Genomic DNA, 23,310 nt, shown 5'->3' with positions numbered 1-23,310 from the left:
TGTTTCCCCATCTATTTCCCATGAAGTGAAGGGACCAGATGCCATGATCTTAGTTTTCTGAACGTTGAGCTTTAAGCCAACTTTTTCACTCTCCTCTTTCACCTTCATCAAGAGGCTCTTTAGTTCTTCTTCGCTTTCTGCCATAAGGGTGGTGTCATCTGCATATCTGAGGTTCTTGATATTTCTCCCGGCAATCTTGATTCCAGCTTGTGTTTCTTCCAGCCCAGCGTTTCTCATGATGTACTCTGCATATAAGTTAAATAAGCAGGGTGACAATATACAGCCTTGACGTATTCCTTTTCCTATTTGGAACCAGTCTGTTGTTCCATGTCCAGTTCTAACTGTTGCTTCCTGACCTGCATACAGGTTTCTCAAGAGACAGGTCAGATGGTCTGGTATTCCCATCTCTTTCAGAATTTTCCACAGTTTATTGTGATCCACACAGTCAAAGGCTTTGGTATAGTCAATAAAGCAGAAATAGATGTTTTTCTGGAACTCTCTTGCTTTTTCGATGATCCAGAGGATATTGGCAATTTGATCTCTGGTTCCTCTGCCTTTTCTAAAACCAGCTTGAACATCTGGAAGTTCACGGTTCACGTATTGCTGAAGCCTGGCTTGGAGAATTTTGAGCATTACTTTACTAGCATGTGAGATGAGTGCAATTGTGTGGTAGTTTGAGCATTCTTTGGCATTGCCTTTCTTTGGAATTGGAACGAAGACTGACCTCTTCTAGTCCTGTGGCCGCTGCTGAGTCCTCCAGATTTGCTGGCATATCAAGTGCAGCACTTTCACAGCATCATCTTTCAGGATGTGAAACAGCTCAACTGGAATTCCATCACCTCCACTAGCTTTGTTCGTAGTGATGCTTTCTAAGGGCCACTTGACTTCACAGTCCAGGATGTCTGGCTCTAGGTGAGTGATCACACCATCGTGATTATCTGGGTTGTGAAGATCTTTTTTGTACAGTTCTGTGTATTCTTGCCACCTCTTCTTAATATCTTCTGCTTCTGTTAGGTCCATACCATTTCTGTCCTTTATCGAGCCCATCTTTGCATGAAATGTTCCCTTGGTATCTCTAATTTTCTGGAAGAGATCTCTAGTCTTTCCCATTCTGTTGTTTTCCTCTATTTCTTTGCACTGATCGCTGAGGAAGGCTTTCTTATCTCTCCTTGCTATTCTTTGGAACTCTGCATTCAGATGGGAATCTTTCCTTTTCTCCTTTGCTTTTCACTTCTCTTCTCTTCCCAGCTATCTGTAAGTCCTCCTCAGACAGCCATTTTGCTTTTTTGCATTTCTTTTCTATGGGGATTTTCTTGATCCCTGTCTCCTGTACAATGTCACGAACCTCTGTCCATAGTTCATCAGGCACTGTGTCTATCAGGTCTAGACCCATAAATCTCTTTGTCACTTCCACGGTATACTCATAAGGGATTTGATCTAGGTCATACCTGAATGGTCTAGTGGTTTTCCCTACTTTCTTCAATTTAAGTCTGAATTTGGCAATAAGCAGTTCATGATCTGAGCCACAGTCTGCTCCCGGTCTTGTTTTTGCTGACTGTATAGAGCTTCTCCATCTTTGGCTGCAAAGAATATAATCAGTCTGATTTCGGTGTTGACCATCTGGTGATGTCCACGTGTAGAGTCTTCTCTTGTGTTGTTGGAATAGGGTGTTTGCTATTACCAGTGCAGTGCGTTCTCATGGCAAAACTCTATTAGCCTTTGCCCTGCTTCATTCTGTACTCCAAGGCCAAACTTGCCTGTTACACCAGGTGTTTCTTGACTTCCTACTTTTGCATTCCAGTCCCCTATAATGAAAAGGACATCTTTTTTGGGTGTTAGTTCTAAAAGGTCTTGTAGGTCTTCATAGAATCGTTCAACTTCAGCTTCTTCAGCATTACTGGTTGGGGCATAGACTTGGATTACCGTGATATTGAATGGTTTGCCTTGGAAACAAACAGAGATCATTCTATCGTTTTTGGGATTGCATCCAAGTACTGCATTTCGGACTCTTTTGTTGACCATGATGGCTACTCCATTTCTTCTAAGGGATTCTTGCCCGCAGTAGTAGATATAATGGTCATCTGAGTTAAATTCACCCATTCCAGTCCATCTTAGTTCGCTGATTCCTAGAATGTCGACGTTCACTCTTGCCATCTCCTGTTTGACCACTTCCAATTTGCCTTGATTCATGGACCTAACATTCCAGGTTCCTATGCAATATTGCTCTTTACAGCATCGGACTTTGCGTCTGTCACCAGTCACATCTACAGTTGGGTATCGTTTTTGCTTTGGCTCCATCCCATCATTCTTTCTGGAGTTATTTCTCCACTGATCTCCATTAGTATATTGGGCACCTACTGACCTGGGGAGTTCATCTTTCAGTGTCCTATATTTTTGCCTTTTCATACTGTTCATGGGGTTCTCAAGGCAAGAATACTGAAGTGGTTTGCCATGCCCTTCTCCAGTGGACCACATTCTGTCAGACCTCTCCACCATGACCCATCCGTCTCGGGTGGCCCCACACGGCATGGCTTAGTTTCATTGAGATAGACAAGGCTGTGGTCCGTGTAATCAGATTAGCTAGTTTTCCCTGTCGGCCACCACCCCTGGCCCCCGGCCCCCAGCCCGGCCTAGCCCCTGTCGGCCGCCGCCCCCGGCCCCCGGCCCGGCCTAGCCCCTGTCGGCCGCCGCCCCCGGCCCCCGGCCCGGCCCGGCCTGGCCCCTGTCGTCCGTCCTCTGGCCTGGAGTATATTCATGGTGGGTTAATTCAGGGCTCTGCAGTGCAGTCATGGGCGTCTGCTTCTCTGCGGTTGCTATTGACATCAGGTAAAGATGAAAGATCGGGGGCCTTCCTAGTCAAGCTGCATAAACAGTGTCCACTGTAAGTGTTGAACTTGTATGTGCTGGGCATGCTTATGATCCTGGAAAGAACTTCAGCCAGAGAAAGTGTCACTTCCTAGGCAGTCCCTAATTAGGTTGGGGGAAATGCCCAAAAGCAACCTATTGAAAGCTAAACTATTGCAAGGCACTGTCTATAAAATATGCAAAATTCCATGGAGGCAAAAGGAAGGAGGCCTGTAGAACAGGTGCAACAGAAAACTAACCTGCCAACGAAGTTTTAGTTCTGTTTCCTCTTGAAATGAATTTAATCTTTTTTTTTCCTCCTGTTTAGAAGCTCTGTCCTCTTTACCATTTAAGACTTAGGAACAGATACTCCCCATTCTCTCCCCACTCAAATTTTAATATTAGGTTGAAAATGGAAAGGAGGCTTCTGATTGTTCCATGTCCAGGTCAGGTGTTCCAGCCGTTCTGTGTTCCCTAGGAAATGTGCAGAGTGGAATGGCGAGGTGTTAAAGTTCTGCCTGGTTTAAGCTGGTTTAAGCCCATTCTTTGGAAGTTTAATTATTTGAATGAAATGTTCCTGATGTGCTATACCCCTTTCTTACTGAAACAACAATAATACAACAGTGATGTCACCTGGGGCCTCTGGAGCCCAAGGAAGGCCTAAGCCTCTCCTCTCCGTTTATGCAGATTCATGGTCTTAAGTTGCACTGGATTGGCCAGATGTAAAATGCAGCCTTGTGACACACTCACACCCCTCACTTGTACCAAGGTTTTTTATTAGTAATTTTGCTACAGATTTGAGGCATGATGGAGTGAGGTAGGAAGAGGGGGCAGGAGGTTGTGTTCTGCCTGTCAAAGCCACTAGCCGTCTTCCTAGCTTTCCCCTGTCACTCCCTCATGCTTTTCTGTGCCTTTTCTTTTAGAAATCCTTTTTCTTGTCACATACAGAGAAGTTTCACTCCCTTCTCTTCGTACCAGCGATATCCATGCATTACAGGTTATGTATAACCCAGGTGAGCTTCTCAGGGAAGCTTTCCTACAAAGGAGTCTCTCCCTAAGAGATTTGGAGTCAGCCCCTTTTAAACCCTTTGAAGTGGGCATCATTATCCACTTTTACACTTGAGGAGACTGAGGCTTGGAATGAGTTCATGAATTACTTAACACCACAGGGCCATGATCCTAAATAAGATTGCTTGATCCCAAATCCTATGCTGTTTTCACTATTTCATGCTGCTTTTAAGGTCCTCATAAGGATTTCAAAGCCCTTTACCTACATGACCTCTCCCATCATCAGTTAGGAAGAGGGTGCACTTAGCTTTCATACCATATTATTGTACCTTAAGTCACTTTGTTTTTATTAAAATCTGTGAGTAATCCCTTTTTAAAGAGGTTAGCTCCTTTTTAAAAGAGGAAGCTGAAGTTGGAGAGGAAAATGACTTGGCCAAAGTCCCACTACTGGTAAAGAGCATATTTAAGTCTAAATCCTGGGCCTTTAACTTAAAGTCCAGTGCTTCCTATACTCCCACTTGGCAGAAACCAAAGGGTTGGAAGTTTGTAGAATATTGCTGATTTCTGCTTGGTTTTTCAAGATAATGTTTAGACTAGAACAGGAAGGATAATTGGCTAAGTCACACATGTAGGTTTATCCTACACCTGACCCCAGGGCCCAGCTCAGGTCTGAAGCTGTATCATCTCCAGGAGTAGCAATGTGTATTGAACCTTGGGAATGCCAGAGTAGACCTGAAATGGCTGGACTTTCACACTAATTTTCTTCCCTTTCCTTGGCTTTTTGTGAAGCTGAGTTTGTCACTAATCAGGCTGTGAAGCATAGGAAATTAAAAAAAAAATGCCATGGGAAAAAGCTCTTATTTATTTAAATTGGGGGAAAAAACAACTCAAAAAAGACTGAACTGTGTTTCCAATATATGGATTTGATTATCTGGCTGTGAACAAGGGGACCTAGTCGTTTAAAATTAAAGTTTAGATATTTGGTGAGTTTGTTTGATCAGTCAGTTGTTCTGGGTGGGGCCCCAGGATGATCAGGCTTCCTTCATCTTCTCTCTGTACATTCTGAGATGCTTAATTGTTTTAGTTGTTTGATGTCACTTTTTCACGAGGGCCAGGGTAGGGATGAGTCAGAGAAGCCCTCCATGTCTATCCTACAGGTTTGAACGTGTGTCTATCCTTATAATTTTAGAGCACTGGTGAAATGATATCATCCGAGCAAGGGAGTCCTGGGTGTCTATCTGCAAGAGTGACCATCAGACCACCTTCCTCTCAGCACCCAAATGTGCCAGCACATTAGCTTTTGCCTTTTTGTGGTGAGCATCCCTCAGAAACAGCCCTTTTCCAGCTGGGAGCAAAGATTAATACTTCGTTGAGACAGTGGAACAGAATGGAGGCCATAGGAAGCTGTGGATATTATTATTGTTCTCTAGGGCAACTCATAGAAGAGAAAACCTGGCAATGAATGCATAGGAAGCAGTAACTGGCGGATATAATTCTGGTAATATGAACACTGGGACATATTGTTCAGCGCTTGCAGTTGAATTGCAAAATAAAATCCGGGTGGACGGAAGACCCCTCTTCCCATGAACTCATGCCCTCTCTTCCCTCAAGCTGCTGTGTTTACAGCAAGATTCTCTGTTCCTCTGCTACTGATTAATTTTCCTCAGGTGCAGTTCTGGTCACATCCTTCTCTTGTTTTAGAACCTGGAGGGGTTCTCTATAGAATAGAGTGAATTTGGCACTCAAGTTTACCATCCTCTCCTTGATTTTTCCACTTCTGCATTTCCACATGTCACCCATGCTTCCGTTTTTGCGCCCTGCATTTCAGCCGCTGTTTTCCCCATAACTTCTTTCCCTGCTTTTTTAGTTCAGGTCTTTTTTTTCTTCTCCAAATGCCCCAAATCTCATCTTTGCATACTGCCATTTTCCTCATGATTTTAGAACACTGGTGAAATGATATTTCCCTCTTTAATTCCTCTGCTCAAACTAGACACACCTTCTTCCTCCTCTGGGCTCCCACAGTACTGTGTCTTTCTTACCATAATACTCATCACCTTCCACTTTGTATTGTAGTTGCTTGGTAGGGTTTCTTTCTTGCATGTCTTTACCTCATATATTCTTTGAAGGCAGGAGTACAGTGATTCCTTATTGTGTCTACTCTAGGGTCAGGCAGGATGTCTTGGGCTGAGTGGTCCTCCTAAAATGTTTGATAAATGAATGAGAGGTTTATTGAGGCAAGGGTTAGCAGTCTTTGGCCCGTATTGGCACCCAGTGGTTGCTTCTGTCTATCTTTCTCTTCCTTCTCTATTTTCCTCTCTTACTTTTCCCTCTTCTTTCTTTACCTTCTCTTTTTCCTCTTTTTTTTTCTTTGTGTCACCTGTTCCTAAGCCTTGGTCTCTAAATAGTTCTGCTGGGCATACCTGATTTCTCCAAGTGGTGACTCCTTCTGTATGGGGAGTTTTCTATGGTTCCAACAATATATTTTTGGAGTTTTAAATATTGAAGTATAATTGACCTGTAGCACTGTGTTAGTTCCTGGGACATAATATAGTGATTCACTATTTCTATACATTGCAAAATGATCACTGTGATAAGTCTAGTTACCATCTGTCACCATACGAAGTTACTGAAATATTATTGGATGTATTCCCCATGTATATTTCATTCTTATGACTCATATTTGTACCTGGAAGTTTGTATTTCTTAATCTCTCTCACTTATTTTACTCATTCCTCCGCTATCCTCACCTCTGACAACCACTTGTTTGTTTTCTGTATCTGAGTCTGTTTCTGTTTGTTATATATGTTCATTCGTTTTTTTAGATTCTATATCTAAATGACATCATATGATATTTATCTTTCTACTTCTGACTTGTTACATTTAGTGTGGTATTCTCTAGGTCCATCCATGTTGTTGCAAATGGCAAAGTTTTCATTCTTTTTTTATGACTTAGTAATACTCCTAGAGCCAGACATCCTGGAGTACGAAGTCAAGTGGGTCTTAGGAAGCATCACTATGAACAAAGCCAGTGTAGGTGATGGAATTCCAGCTGAGCTATTTCAGATCCTAAAAGATGATGCTGTTAAAGTGCTGCACTCAATATGCCAGCAAATTTGGAAAACTCATCAATGGCTAGAGGGCTGGAAAAGATCAGTTTTCATTCTAATCCCAAAGAAGGCAATGCCAAGGAATATTCAAACTACCACACAATTGCACTCATTTCACATGCTAGCAAAGTAATGCTCAAAATTCTCCAAGCCAAGCTTCAACAGTACATGAACTGAGAACTTTCAGATGTTCCAACTGAATTTAGAAAAGACAGAGGAACCAGAGATCAAATTGCCAACACCTGTTGGATCATAGAAAAAGCAAGAGAATTCCAGAAAAACATCTATTTCTGCTTCATTGACTATGCAAAAACCTTTGACTCTGTGGATCACAAGAAACTGTGGAAAATTCTTCAAGAGATGGGAATACCAGACCACCTTACCTGCCTTCTTTGAAGCCTGTATGCAGGGCAAGAAGCAACAGTTAAAACCAGACATGGAACAACGGACTTGTTCCCAATTGAAAAAGGAGTACGTCAGTGCTGTATATTGTCACCCTGCTTATTTGACTTATATGCAGAATACATCATGAGAAATGCCGGTCTGGAAGAAGCACAAGCTGAAATCAAGATTTCAGGGAGAGAAATATCAATAATCTCAGATATGCAGATGACACCATCATTATGGGAGAAATGGAAGAGGATTTAAATAGCCTCTTGATGAAGGTGAAAGAGAAGAGTAGAAAAGCTGGCTTATAATTCAACATTCAAAAAGCGAAGATCATGGCATCTGGTCTCATCACTTCATGGCAAATAGATGGGAAACAATGGAAACAGTGAGAGACTTTATTTTCTTGGGCTCCAAAATCACTGCTGATGGTGATTGCAGCCATGAAATGAAAAGACACTTCCTCCTTGGAAGAGAAGCTATGACCAACCTAGACAATGTATTAAAAAGCAGAGATGTTACTTTACCAACAAAGGTCCATCTAGTCAAAGCTATGGTTTTTCCAGTAGTCGTGTATGAATGTGAGAGTTGGACCATAAAGAAGGCTGAGTGCTGAAGAGCTGATGCTTTTGAACTGTGGTGCTGGAGAAATCGCTTGAGAGTCCCTTGGACTGCAGGGAGATCCAACCAGTCAATCCTAAAGGAAATCAGTCCTGAATATTCATTGGAAGGATTGGTGTTGAAGCTGAAGCTCCAATATTTTGGCCACCTGATGCAAAGAGCTGACTGATTAAAAAAGACCCTGATGCTGGGAAAGATTGAAGGCAGGAGGCAAAGGGGACAAGAGAGGATGAGATGGTTAGAAGGCATCATTGACTCTATGGACATGAGTTTGAGCAAGCTCCAGGAGATGGTGATGGACAGGGAAGCCTGGTGTGCTGCAGTCCATGGGGTCTCAAAGAGTCGGACACAACTGAGCGACTGAACAGCAGCCACAGTACTCCATATACGTACATGTATATACATATATGTGTGTGTATACACACACAGAATTTTCTTTATCCATTCATTTGCTGATGGACACGTAGGCTGCTTCCATATCTTGACTATTGTAGGTAATGTTGCAGTGAACATAGGAGTGCATGTATCTTTCAGAATTAGTGTTTAAATTTTTTTCAGAAAAATACTCATAAGTGGAATTGCTGGATTATATGATAGTTATATCTTTAATTTTTTGAGGAACCTCCACACTGTTTTCCACAGTGGCTGTACCAATTTATATTCTACCAACAATACGTAAATGTTTACTTTTCTCCATATCCTCACCAGCACTTATTGTTTGTGGTCCTTTTTTTAAATGGAATTTTAAAATATATTACTTTTGGTTTAAAAAAAAAATATTTATTTATTTATTTGGTTGCCTTGGGACACCAGATCTTTTGTTTTGTATGGACTCCCTAGTTGTCCATGTGTAGGCTCTGGAGCACGTGGGCTCAGTAGTTGTCCTGCAGCATGTGTGTGTGTTAGTCACTTAGTCGTGTCCAACTGTTTGTGACCCCATGGACTGTAGCCTGCCAGGCTCCTCTGTCCATGGGGTTCTCCAGGCAAGAATGCTGGAGTGGATTGCCATTTCCTTCTCCAGGGTATCTTCCTGACCCAGGGATCAAACCCGTGTCTCTGGCATTGCAGGCCCTGCAGCATGTGGTATCTTAATTCTCTGACTAAGGATCAGACCCAAGTTTGAGTTTTTTTCAAATTCAGTTTTGTTACTGGCAATCTGTCCATTCATATTTTCTTTTTCTTCCTTATTCAGTCGTGGAATATTGTATGTTTCTAAGAATTTATCAGTTTCCTCTTGGTTGTCCATTTTATTGATGTATAGTGTTTGTTACTTTCTTTTTGTAGTAATCTCTTTAATGTTTTGCATTTCTGTGGTATCAGTTATAATATCTCCTCTTTCATTTCTGATTTTTGTTATATGACCCCTGTCTCTTTTTACATTTTTTTGGCCAAAGATTTATCAATTTTGTTTATCTTTTCAAAGAACCAGCTCTTAGTTTCATTTTTCTATTTTTTTAGAGTCTGTACTTCTCCTGTGATCTTCATTACTTCCTTCCTTCTACTAACTTTTGGTTTTATTCTTTTTTTCTGTTTTTTTAGGTGTAAGATTAGATGGTTTATTTGAGATTTTTCTTGTTTCTTGACATAGGCTGTATTGTTATAAACTTTCCTTTTAGGGTGGCTTTTCTTGTGTCCCAGGGAGTTTTGGTTTGTTATGTTTCCATTTCCATTTGTCTCTAGATTTTTAAAACATTTCTGTGATTTTTTTCAGTGACCTGTTAGTTTTTTCAGTGACATATTTTTTAGTCTCTATATATTTGTGAATTTTTGCAGTTTTTTTCATGTAGTTGATTTCTAGTTTCGTGCTATTGTGATCAGAAAAGATACTTGGTGTGATATGCTTGGCATGATTTCAGTCTTCTTAAATTTATTGAGACTTGTTTTGTGGCATACTTGTGATCTATTTTGGACACTTTTTTTCTGTACATGAAAAGAATGAATATTCTGCTATTTTTGAATAGAATGTTCTCTATCTGACTATCTTAAATCCATCTGGTATAATGTGCTTTTTTTTTAAAAATAAATTTATTTATTCTAGTTGGGGGCTAATTACTTTACAATATTGTAGTGGTTTTTGCCATACATTGACATGAATAAGCCATGGGGTTACATGTGTTCCCCATCCTGAACCCCCCTCCCACCTCCCTGCCCATCCCATCCCTCTGGGTCATCCCATTGCCCCAGCCCCGAGCATTTGTCTCATGCATCGAACCTGGAATGGTGTTTTGTTTCACATATGATAATATGCATGTTTCAATGCTGTTCTCTCAGAACGTCCCACCCTCACCTTCTCCCTCAGAGTCCATAAGACTGTTCTATGCATCTGTGTCTCTTATTCTGTCTCGCATATAGGGTTATCATTACCATCGTTCAAATTCCATATATATACATTAGTATACTGCATTGGTGTTTTTCTTTCTGGCTTACTTCATTCTGTATAGTGGACTCCAGTTTCATCCATCTCCATAGAACTGATTCAAATGTATTCTTTTTAACGGCTGAGTAATATTCCATTGTGTATATGTACCAGAGCTTCCTTACCCATTCATCTGTTGATGGATATCTAGGTTGCTGCCATGTCCTGGCTATTATAAACAGTGCTGCGATGAACATTGGGGTACATGTGTCTCTTTCAATTCTGGTTTCCTTGGTGTGTATGCCCAGCAGTGGGATTGCTGAGTCGTATGGCAGTTCTATTTCCAGGTTTTTAAGAAATCTCCACACTGTTCTTCATAGTGGCTGTACTAGTTTTGCATTCCCACCAACAGTGTAAGAGGGTCCCCTTTTCTCCACACCCTCTCCAGCATTTATTGCTTGTAGACTTGGATAGAAGCCATTCTGACTGGCGTGAAATGGTACCTTAATGTGCTTTTTTTAAAGGTCTATGTTTCCTTATTAATATGTGTGGGTTTGATGTAAAGGGGTATTTAAGTCCCTTCCTGTTATTTTGTTATGTTAGTTTTTCCCTTTATGTTTGTGTTTGCTTTATGTATTTGGGTGCTCCTTTGTTGAGTGTGCATATATATATTTACTACAGTAGGTCTCCTATACATGAACAAGTTCTAGTCCAAGAGTGCATTTGTAAGTCCAGTTTGTTCATAAGTCCAACAGATTTGGCTTAGGTACTCAACTAACACAATCAGCTATGTAGTACTATACAATAATAGGTTTATAATACTTTTCACACGTATAATACATAAAAAACAAACACAAAAAATAAAGAAAACATCTTTTACAGTTTGGTACCTGCAGAATACAGTACTGTACAACAGATGGCCTACAGGGGCTGACATCAAGTGAACAGTCAAGAAGAGTTCACTGACTGTAGGATGGAGAGGAGGTGGGAGATGGTAGAGCTGAAGGATCATCAGCAATTAGGAGATGGAGGCAAGCCACAATCTCACCCACACCTGACATTGATGGCACAGTTTCTGGTTCCTTGATGGATTTGATTCTATCTACCCTCTTAAAAAATCAATTCAGTGGTGTCTGGGTAGTGGCTCTTTTTTTCTCATCATAAATGAAAGGGTCATACTGGATTGCATTCTGAATGGCTGCTTTAACCTTCATGTACCATTTTACCTTTAGGTCTTGTGCCTCAAAAACTAACAGTGTCTCCTAAAATAAAGAACATCCTCTTGTCATTTCCTGTGTTGTGAATCTCTTTGGTTCTTCAGTTCCTTCTTCTTCCTTTTGTTTCTTTTCATCCTTTCTCTGGTCCTCCAATTCCATCAGGTCTCTATTAGTAAGCTTCCTGTGTTTTACAGCAGGGAGTTCAGTTAAGTTGTCCTCTTGCAGATCTAGCTTCAGCTTCTTGCTGAAGGCGACTAAGTTGCTGAAGTCCTATTTAGACTTCTCACTGACCTTCTCAGATCCACAAAAATCATGAACAAACTGTAGCAAAGATCCTTCCAAGCCCCATTCATGGTGATAGCTGTAACCTCACACCATGCAAAGTCAGTGTTCTTTTTTATGGCCTTGTGGATGTTATAGTCCTTCCAGAATAGTCGCAAGATTGTTTGTTCCTGATTCATCAGTGCTCTTACTGCCCGATGAAAAGTGTGACATAAGTAATATTTCTTGAAAGTTGCTATAACTCCCTGGTCCGTAGGTTGGATGAGTGATACTGTTATTTGGTAGCAGATGCACTATTTTGACAATGAAATGAAAGCTTTCCATGAATAGGGGAGGCCCAGAAAAGAATGTTGAATGAGATGTCCTTCTCCAAGCAATATCTCTACCTCCAGGATAAAGTGGTAGAAAAACCAGTCTTAGAAAATGACCTGTGTTACCCAGGCTTTGGGGTTACTCTTCCACACAACGTGAAGGGAGCCCTTGGCTGTTTTTAAGGGCTCTTAGGTTCTCTGCATGATAAACTAAAAGAGACTCAGCTTCATTTCACAAGAAATATTGCCACCAAACACCTGAGTTAGACTATCCTTTGCTGCTTTATGGTCTGGCATCAATTTTTCCTCCTTAGTGATATAACTTCAGTCTGGTATCCTCTTCTATATAGTCCTATCTCATCCACATTAAAGTCCTGCTTGGGTAAATTTGCACCTTCATCAATAATTTCTTGAAGCATTTTAGGAAATTCCTAGGCAGCTACTGTATCTGCACTCACTGCCTCACCACTTGCTTTTATATTGTGAAGGTTGGCTCTAGCCTTGAACTGATAAAACTAGCCATGGCTGCCATTAAAAGACGTGCCCTCTGATTCTTCCCTGTATTTTTTTTTCAAGTCATCATAAAGGTTTTTAGCTTTCTCTTGAATCAACATTAAGCTGAGCAGAACTTGACACTAATGCTGATCCTGTATCCACACATTGATAAATTTTTCCATTTTCTCTATCACTTTTCCATGCTTCTTTGATACTGTTGTTGACATGATCAGTACAGCAGACTTCACACATTACATGATATTATCTTTATTCTTTAGAATTAGCGCCCATGGTTGTAACAATTCATGTTATAAGAATGAGCAATATCTACCATCTTTTTGCCTTGCTCCCCTCTCTCAATTATTTTCACTTTTGTTTCCATCATTATTGTTTGGTGCTTCTTAGCAGAACCAGCTGCATCACCACCGCTTTTACACTTGCTTCGAGATGTCCTGGACTTGAAGTAAAGATACTGTACTATTGTTCTCTATACAGTACTGTACAGTAAAGTACAGAAAAGCACAACCACTTCTAGAAGATGCATGCACATGATGATGGATGCCAGACACGTGAACTCACGTGACTGGACATGTGAATGCACGTTTGCATCTTTGAAAGTTTGCAACTTGAAGATTTGTATGTAAGAGACTTACTGTATTATTATATCTTCTTGTAGGATTGACCTAGTTATCATTATTGTAATGTCCTCTTTGTTTCTTTATATAGTCTTTGTTGTAAAGTCTATTTTGTCTGTCTATCTATATGGTTATTTTAAGTTGATCTCTTAAATATGAATGCATTCTAACAACCCTGCATTTTTACTCCCCCTGAGTGATGTTTAATGTTTTTTACATTATACTTTACATATTTTTGTTTTGTGTATCTCTTAACTACATAAGTATATCCCTTAACTATATTATAGATATAGATGATTTTTATTACTTTTGTCTTTTAACCTCTCTGTTAGCTTAATAAGTGGTTGATCTACTTATAGATGTGTGTTTTACTGTATGTTTGCATTAACCAGTGGGATTTTTCCTTTCATAAATTTTGTATTTGCATTTATGGTCTTTGCTTTTCCACTTAGTGAAATCCCTTTAATATTTCTTTTAAAGCCAGTTTAGTGCTAATGAGCTGTTTTAGCTTTTGCTTGTCTTAAAACTCTATTTCTCCTGAATGATAGTCTGGTTCAACAGAGTGTTCTTGGTTATAAGGTCTTTCCCTTTCATCTCTTTAAATATATTGTGCTATTCCCTTCTGGCCTGCAAAGTTTGTAAACTTTGGTAAAATGTTGACCAATAGTCTTATAAGAGTTGCCTTATACATAACTAACTAGTTGCATTTGACTTCTGCTTATAAGATTTTCTCTTTAAGTTTTGCCACTGTAATCGCAGTGTTTCTTTGCATGGATCTCTGGGTTCATCTTACTTGGGAGACTCTCTGTGCTTCCTAGATCTGCAAGTCTAGTCCTTTCCAGTTTAGGAACGTTTTCACTTATTATGTCTTCTAATAAGTTCTCTTCCCTTTTCTCTTTCTGGAATACCTATAGTGTGAATGTTAGTATGCTTGATATTGTCCCAAAGGTCTCATCCTCATTTAAAAATTTTTTTCTTTTTCTTTTCAGATTAGGTGATTTCTACTATACCTTCTTACAGTTTGCTGATTCATTCCTCTGTACCCTCAAATCTACTCTTGATTCCTTATAAATAAAAAAAATAAAGTATATTTATTTGTTTCAGTCATTATATTCTTCAGTTTCATTTGGTTCCTTTATATATTTTCTAACTCTTCGTTAAACTTCTCACTGTGTTCATCCATTCTTTTGAGTTTGTTGAATATCTTTATGATTATTACCACGAACTCTTTATTAAGTAGATTATCTCCCCTTTGCTTAATTCTTTTGGGGTTTTATCTTGTTCCTTTGTTTGAAATATACTGCTCTGATTCTTCACTTTGCCCAATTTGCTGTTTTTATTTCTATGTGGTAGGTAGATCAGTTATGTTTCCCTATTGTGGAGAAATGGCCTTATGTAGGAGATGTCCTTTGGGGCCCAGCAGTATATTCCTCGCTGATGAGAGCTATATGCTCTAGGGGCACCCTGTATGTGGCCTGCATGGGCTCTTCTGTCCTGGTGGGGACTACTCTGGGTGCACTGATAGGTGGGACTGGTTCCTGGCCCAGTTAGCTGCCAGGCCTGCCTCACGTGGAGGTTGCTGGGCTGCTGCTACACAGGGCCAGGTTCTTGTGTGGCTGGATATGGAGCTTTGGGGGAAGGGCAGGGGCTGGTGAAGGCCCACTGGTGGGCGGGTCAGGCCCTAGGCATGCTGGTGGGAGGGGCCCTGTCCTAAGGTATCCACCTGTAGGGCCCATTGTGGGGTCCTTGGGCTGGTGTATCCCTGCTGGTAGGGGCTGGGTCCCCAAGTGGCTGGCTAATCAACCTGGGGCATCTTGGGACTGATGCTTACTTACAGGTAAGCAGGTAATCCTTGGTACTTTTAGGCTACAGGTAGGACTCCAAAATAGTGTGTGTGAGCAGTAGTACACTTGTGTTAGAATGGTCTCCCCCAAGTGACTAGCACCTGGTTTATGTCTCCTAGAGAAGGCCTAGTTGCTTCCCGCCTCTCTAGGAGCCTCAGCAAGATCAACAAGTGAGTTTGATCTAGGCTTCTTTCAAGTCACTGCCTCTGTGCTGGGTCTGGGAGTATGTGAAGTTTTGTGTGCACCCTTCAAGAGTGGCGTCTGTGTTTCCTACAGCCCTTTGACTGTCCTATATTTAAGCCCTGTGCCCTTCAAAGCCACATGTTTTTAGGGGGTTATCTTCTAGTGCAGGACTGCCAGGCTAGGGAGAACCTCTGCAATTGTGATTGTTTTCCTTTTTGTGGGTTGCTTACCTTAGAGTGTGGGTTTTGACTATACTGTCTCTGCCCCTCCAACCCATGTCATTGTGGTTCCTTCTTTATATCATTAGTTGTGGATTTTTTTTTGCTTGTCTCCAGGTCCATTCTCATTAATAGTTGCTCTGTAAATAGTTGTAATTTTGGTGTGACTTTGGGAGGAGATGAGCTCAGTGTCTTCCTATTCTGCCGTCTTATCCACACTCCAAACAAATTTTAAAGCAGAACAAAGAAACTGTAAAGTCAACAAGGTCTGGTATCAGGAAGATAGGACCTTTTTCTGTAGGATGCTTGTTTGCTTTGGAGACTAAAATGTGCATTTGTGGAGCATTCTCTACTCTTCTCTGGAAAGCAGCAAGCACTCTTTGTTGGCCAGTGTTTGTTTGCCTCCGGTAGAAGGTTAAGCATGGAGGAGGCAGATGGTTACAGCACTGAATAGCAGCCAAGCTGCTTTTCTTACAAAAATCGTTCTACAAACCTCACCTCCTTCAGCAGTCAGGGTTACTGGATATAGTGGTTTGGCTTAAAGAAGCAGGAAACCAGCAAGGTGCTTAGGGAAAGCTAGGTTGGACTTGACTGTGGCTTTGCCACACATTAGGGTGTATGTGTGGGAGCCTGGCAGCATCTAAGGGGCTTAGTTTCCTCTTCTGCACAGTGGGAGAAGGGATTGGATAATCTCTGGGGTTTCCTTTAGATCAAAGTCTTCAGAATTCGTGATTTGAGATTCCAGATCCAAGAAAAGACTGCCATGGCTGGCTCAGACTGAGCTGGGGCCAGGAGGTGGCAGCATCTGCCCTGTTCAGAGCCCATAGCCTCAGCTGCAGCCTTGGGTTCTGACCCGTTACTGCTGTAGAGCTGGGGTGGACATCATGCTACACTTCTGACTGGGCTCTTCACTTATGCCCCACTGCAGGTGGTTTGTAGTTTCCTGGGTCATGACTGCCAGCAGACTGCCAGGCCCTGAGTACAGGAAGCACTGATTGCTCCCTCTCTGCTTGCGACTGACTTCACCTGGCATGACACACACAGACCAAGGCACACTCATCCCCAGTGAGGCCCTGGTGACGGGCTCATATCCGGGCAGCTCTCTGGAGCTCCTTGACGCAGACTGGGATCTCCCTAGGGCAAATGAGAGCAGCATCCATGAGTAAGTGCCTGTGTTCGCCCACACTGAATTTATGCTCCTATCTCCCAGGGACCCCTGTGCCGTTCCTAACAGATGTATGTGCTCATGGCAGAAACGGAAATGCCTGATGCCTGGCATGACTGATCCAAGCACAGAGAAAGAGACTTGGTGAGCTCCCTCAACTCACGGGGGAGCTTTTACTAAATGGGGATGGATATAGACAGTGAAAATACAATGGAATGTTTGTATTGCAGGGACCTGTGAGATGATCTAGTTCAGTCTGCTGGGCATCACTCAGGAAGCTTTTTAAAGATAAGTAGCTCCAGCCCCACTGAATAAGGATCTCTGGTGTTGGAACCCTGGAATCTATATTTTTTAATAAGCTCCTCATGTCTGTCTTAGAGAAGGCAATGGCAACCCACTCCAGTACTCTTGCCTGGAAAATCCCATGGATGGAAGAGCCTGGTAGGCTGCAGTCCATGGGGTCACTGAGTCGGACACGACTGAGCGACTTCACTTTCACTTTTCACTTTCATTCATTGGAGAAGGAAATGGCAACCCACTCCAGTGTTCTTGCCTGGAGAATCCCAGGGATGGCAGAGCCTGGTGGGCTGCCGTCTATGGGGTCGCACAGAGTCGGACACGACTGAAGCGACTTAGCAGCAGCAGCAGCAGCATGTCTGTCTAATGTAGCTGGTCTATAGAAAGGCATTTAAAAGCCTCCATACTAGCTAGTCTGTAGCAGTGCATTCAGAAAGCTAATTAGAAACACAAATCTAAGGGTGAAGCCTAGCACTGTTTTAACAAGCTCTCCAGGTGTAGAGGTGACCAGGTCATCCTGGTTTGCCTAGAACTTTCTTGGTTTTAGCCAAGACTCCGATGTCCCAGGACCTCCCTCAGTCATGGCAACACCAGATGGTTGGTTCCTTCATGAGGTGACTTTTGTGCATGCTAAAGTTTGAGCAGCACTGGAAGCAAAATTTATTTCCCAATTGAGGAGATGGTGGCCAGAATGGAAGCAGTTTGCTCACGGACATGCAATGAGCTAGTGGAAGAGATAGGACAAGGCCTCCAGGCCAGCATCCTTGCTATTCTTAGAAATGCTTTGCTGTAAGTTTCTGCCTCACTATTTCCTACTTTCTGCTAGGAGTTAACCCTGGAGGGGCTCATTATGGAGTGGCCATATTCAGGGTTAATAATCTGTATCTGTGGCCTAACTAGAGTGAGGTGTGCAACAATGACAGGTTCAGGTGCCATCAGACTTTAATGAATTCTTCCAGGGCTTCTCTTGGCTCAGGTGGGGAAGGTGATTTACAATTTAATGCATTTTCATTTGACCATAATCCCTGGCATATCAGCATTATTGAGATGGAGAATCCTTGAGAAGGGATTATAACCCAGGGGCTTTGGTCCAACCGAGTCAGGGTCCTTGACAGCTCTGCTACCTGTAGGGTCCCCCCAGAGGCCCTGTGATAAATCCTAGATGACTCCCTTTGTTCTGTCACGTTTGGCTGACAAGACATAACAGGCTGTGCCTGATTATCAACACCAGTTTTGATTTGTTTATTCCAGAGTGCCCACTACATTGCCAGTTAGCTGGGAATGGAATAACAGTCCAGCAGGCTCTTGTTATACAGTGGTTTTCAGACTGGAGCATGTGGCAGACTCACCTGGATGGCTTGTTAAAGCCCTACTGCCAGACCCCACCTCCAGAGTGACTGGTGATTGGTACATTATTAGTATTTCTAAGTGACTTTATCATGTGGTACTCATTATTGATGTCACCAGCTTGGTCTTAACTGTATAAGGTAGGGCACTAGATGATTCCTAAGGAGTCTCCTGGCAGCAGAAATTTTTACTTACGGACAAAGAATATATGTCTTGATATGTAATGTGCTTTCATTATCACTATCCCCCTTCCCCTCAGCATCCTGTATATAGGCTAATATTTAAAATCTCACAAATAGAGAACAGTTCTTTTGATGTAAAGGTTTAGCATATAAATATTATTATTATTTTTTAAGATAAATGTCATATAATTTAAGATTTTTCTAGGCATTACACTTTATCAGTTAAATTTTTAGCATAATTTGCAATAAAGTACGGGGAGAAATCTTCTTTAATCTTATGTTGTAAATGCAAAAAAAAAAAGTTTTCATATATGGCATGACCTCAGATATATAAACACATCCTGGAAAGTAGTTTTCAGTATCTTTATCTTAGTGGTTCTAGGGGATAAAAGTAGGAGATATTATTTTTATTATTTGTGCATTTGCATATGAATATTATTAACATATGAATATCTGAGTCTCAGAGAAGAAAGAAAACTAACATCTATTCAGAACCTCTTGTTTCAGCTATCACAAGAACAGAAATATTAAGCCTTTTGTACTTAAAACCTCTTAATCTTGGTGCATGGTGCCAGAGTCTCCTGATATCCTTCTTACCTCCCTGGTCACCCTTCTCAACCCCCTTTACTAGCTCCTCCTCTTCCTGACTTCTTAGGATTGGTATGCTCAAAGCTTGGTCTTAGGCTCTCTCTCCCTGGGGAATATCATCAGTCCCCTCAGTTTAAAATCCCATTAGTATGCTAGTAATTCCAAATTATACCTTCAGCGCAGACCTCTCGTCTAAGCTCCAGCTGCTTACCTGACAGCTTTACTTTAGGTATCTGCAGATAGCACATATGAAACATGCCTAAAACCATATTATATATAAAATCTACTTCTCTATCTCCCTGGTCTGTTCTCCAGTCTGTGCTCCCACCATCATCTGTCTTCTATGAAATACACTGATCTCCTTCTACTTTATTCCACAGCGACCAGATGATGCTCTTAAAATGAAAAGCAGACAGTCTTTCCCATACTGAAACCCTTTTAGAGACTCCCCATTCCGGGAGTGGCTCTTCCCAAGTGGCACTAGTAGTCAAGAAACCGCCTGCCAGTGCAGGAGATATAAGAGACATGAGTTTTATCCCAGGGTTGGGAAGAGCCTCTGGAGGAGGGCATGGCAATCCATTCCAGTATTCTTGCCTGGAGAATCCCATGGACAGAGACGCCTGGCAGGTTATGGTCTGTAGGGTCACAAAGAGTCGGACACGACTAAAGCAACTTAGCGCACACGCATTCATATTCCTCACAGTGGCCCACAAGGCCTGCAGGAGCAGGCTTTGCCACCCTTCTAGCCCCATCTCATGCTATGTTTCCATGAAGACCACATGCTCCAGCTGTATACTTTCTTTTGGTTTCTGGAACACAACAAACTTTGTTACACCTTTGGATGTGTTGTTGGATATATTGTTCTCTCTATTTGAATGTATGTTCTTCCACTGTCTTGGTGTGGCTGGCTCTTCGTCTTGCAGGTTTCAGCTTAAAACGTCATGATCATCAAACATCCTTCTCTGACCATACCTTTGTAAGCAGGTGTTCCATGGCTTATCATTTCCTATTTCAGCTTCTTGTTTACATCTGTCTTTGACCTTACAATCTATATTATTGTATGCTTCTGGTCTGATTACGTGTATCTTATCTTGCTTCCTCATTGGGCTGTGGACTGTGTAAGGGCAGGGAGTTGACGGTGGGAAAGAAGCTGGCTTTATTGTGTGGTGCCCAGAGCAGGCCCTTAAGAGAGTGAATGAATGTATCAGATTCCATCTGGAGAGTATAATAGCTCTGTTCAGGGATACCAACCATGGGCAAGAAAGAAAGAATGGAGGAAGAGATAGAAGGTTTCAGACATGAGGAGTCATGAGCATTGCCAGCAAATAACGGGGCCTCTGAATTTTGCTTTAGACTGGCATGGCTTCAGGTTTCTCAACTTGCCTGGAGCACAAGGTCTAGTCATGAGCCTGCTTGGGAACATTTCACAGACCTTCTTACTGGGGGTCTTATTCTCATTCTTATTCCTGAGCATCTCAGTGGCTTCTCTTGTGGTCCTACATGAGGTGGCAGTATTTTAGTCCATCACAGATCTGTACCTTTTGGAATGAGTTTAAAGAAAGGAAGACCTCGCTTGTGCTGGAGAAGTGCTCACGCAGAGTGGGCAGACAGTTCCTGTCTCTCCTTGACTGTCTGCCTCTCTTGTGCCTAGAATACTCAGCCAAGAAAAAGTCCCATATTTCAACAACTAGTGGGGTCGCACAGAGTCGGGCACAACTGAAGTGACTTAGCAGCAGCAGCAGCAGAGAGGGCAAGAGATATGAAAGTTAGTATTGTGCATTTGAGGAGCAATAGGAGGAAGCAGTGGGCTTCCCTGGTGGTTCAGATGTTAACGAATCCACCTGCAATGTGGGAGACCTGGGTTTGATCTCTGGGTTGGGAAGATCTCCTAAAGGAGAGCATGGCAACCCACTCCAGTATTCTTGCCTGGAAAATTCCGTTGGCAGAGGAGCCTGATGGGCTATACAGTCCATGGGGTTGCAAAGAGTCAGACATGACTGAGCGACTAAGCCCAGCACACAGCACAGGAGGAAGCAGTAGGTTCTGACTGAGGGAGTAAGAGAAGATTGAGGATGCAGAGTTCTGCTTTGAAAATGACATGTCAGCTTCTTAGCTAGGTCTGAGCCTGGGTATGAGTACCACAAGGTGTCTTGGTGTCTGGTTATCATTTATTCATTCTTATATTCCTGTAGTCATTCATTCCTTCATCAAATATTTACTGAGCACTTGTGATTGGCACTTTCCTAGGCACTATGGAGACAAAGATAAATTGGATACAATTCCTGCTCTTGAGAGTCACAAAACTCATTACAATCATTATGGTAAGAACAAGCATAGCTGTATGCCTAAGTCCCTGTGGGAACACAGAAGAGGAGTCCTAACTCAACCTGTATGGTCGGAGGAAGCTTCTGGAAGGAATTAACACTGAAATTTAAACTTTGAGCAGAAGTTAGCTAAATGGAGAATAGGGGAAGGAAGTGCAGAAGTGTATTTATTCACTCTGTAATTATTGATTGAGCCCTACTCTTTGCCAGGCACTGTGATAGTATCTCCTTCTTTCGGAAGCTACCCAGTAAAAAATTGAATGTCTAAGTACTAAGCTTGAGGGGTAGGGAACAAGGAGCTATGGGAGAAGCATAGTGTAGTGCTAAGCATGGATTCTGATCAGACAGAAGTGGAATTGTTTTTTTTTTTTAATTTATTTATTTTAATTGGAGGCTAGTTACTTTACAGTATTGTAGTGGTTTTGCCATACATTGACATGGATCCGCCACAAGTGTACATGTGTTCCCCATCCTGAACACCCTTCCCACCTCCCTCCCCATCCCATCCCTCTGGGTCATCCCAATGCACCAGCTCCGAGCACCCTGTCTCATGCATAGAACCTGGACTGGCAATTCGTTTCTCATATTATAATATACATGTTTCAATGCCATTCTCCCAACTCATCCCACCTTCACCCTCTCCCACAAAGTCCAAAAGACTGTTCTATACATCTGTGTCTCTTATGCTGTCTTGCATATAGTGTTATCATTACCATCTTTCTAAATTCCATATATATGCGTTAGTATACTGTGTTGGTGTTTTTCTTTCTGGCTTACTTCACTCTGTATAATAGACTTCAGTTTCATCCACCTCATTAGAACTGATTCAAATGTATTCTCTTTAATGGATGAGTGATATTACATTGTGTATATGTACCACAGCTTCCTTATCCATTCATCTGATGATGGACGTCTAGGTTGCTTCCATGTCCTGGCTATTGTAAACAGTGCTGCGATGAACATTGGGGTACACGTGTCTCTTTCAATTCTGGTTTCCTCGGTGTGTATGCCCAGCAGTGGGATTGCTGGGTAATATGGCAGTTCTATTCCCAGTTTTTTAAGGAATCTCCACACTGTTCTCCATAGTGGCTGTACTAGTTTGCATTCCCACCAACAGTGTAAGAGGGTTCCCTTTTCTCCACACCCTCTCCAGAATTTATTACTTGTAGACTTTTGGATAGCAGCCATTCTGACTGGTGTGAAATGGTACCACATTGTGGTTTTGATTTGCATTTCTCTGATAATGAATGATGTTAAGCATCTTTTCATGTGTTTGTTAGCCATCTGTATGTCTTCTTTGGAGAAATGTCTGTTTAGTTCTTTGGCCCATTTTTTGATTGGGTCATTTATTTTTCTGGAATTGAGCTGCAGGAGTTGCTTGTATATTTTTGAGATTAATTCTTTGTCCGTTGCTTCGTTTGCTATTATTTTCTCCCATTCTGAAGGCTGTCTTTTCACATTGCTTATAGTTTCCTTTGTTGTGCAAAAGCTTTTAATTTTAATTAGGTCCCATTTGTTTATCTTTGCTTTTATTTCCAATGTTCTGGGAGGTGGGTCATAGAGGATCCTGCTGTGGTTTATGTCGGAGAGGGTTTTGCCTATGTTTTCCTCTAGGAGTTTTATAGTTTCTGGTCTTATGTTTAGATCTTTAATCCATTTTGAGTTTATTTTTGTGTATGGTGTTAGAAAGTGTTCTAGTTTCATTCTTTTACAAGTGGTTGACCAGTTTTCCCAGCACCACTTGTTAAAGAGATTGTCTTTTGTCTATTGTATATTCTTGCCTCTTTTGTCAAAGATAAGGTGTCCATAGGTGCGTGGTTTTATCTCTGGGCTTTCTATTTTGTTCCACTGATCTATATTTCTATCTTTGTGCCAGTACCATACTGTCTTGATGACTGT

At 41.8% G+C, this 23,310-nt stretch overlaps 1 long non-coding RNA gene across 1 annotated transcript in view; it reads right to left on the bottom strand.

Annotated features, from left to right (window-relative positions):
- The window catches only part of LOC145503854 (uncharacterized), a 28,586-nt gene extending 25,285 nt beyond the window's left edge, over positions 1-3,301 (bottom strand). The window contains exon 1 of the long non-coding RNA XR_014051849.1: positions 3,105-3,301. This is a non-coding gene — a long non-coding RNA (uncharacterized LOC145503854). The remainder of the gene's footprint in view (positions 1-3,104) is intronic.
- Positions 3,302-23,310: the final 20,009 nt, after the last annotated feature.

The sequence above is a fragment of the Giraffa tippelskirchi genome, chromosome 4, assembly GCF_054371585.1.
Source record: "Giraffa tippelskirchi isolate mGirTip1 chromosome 4, T2T-mGirTip1v1.2.pri, whole genome shotgun sequence".
NCBI lineage: Eukaryota > Metazoa > Chordata > Mammalia > Artiodactyla > Giraffidae > Giraffa > Giraffa tippelskirchi.
This window is presented reverse-complemented; position numbering and strand designations above follow the sequence as displayed.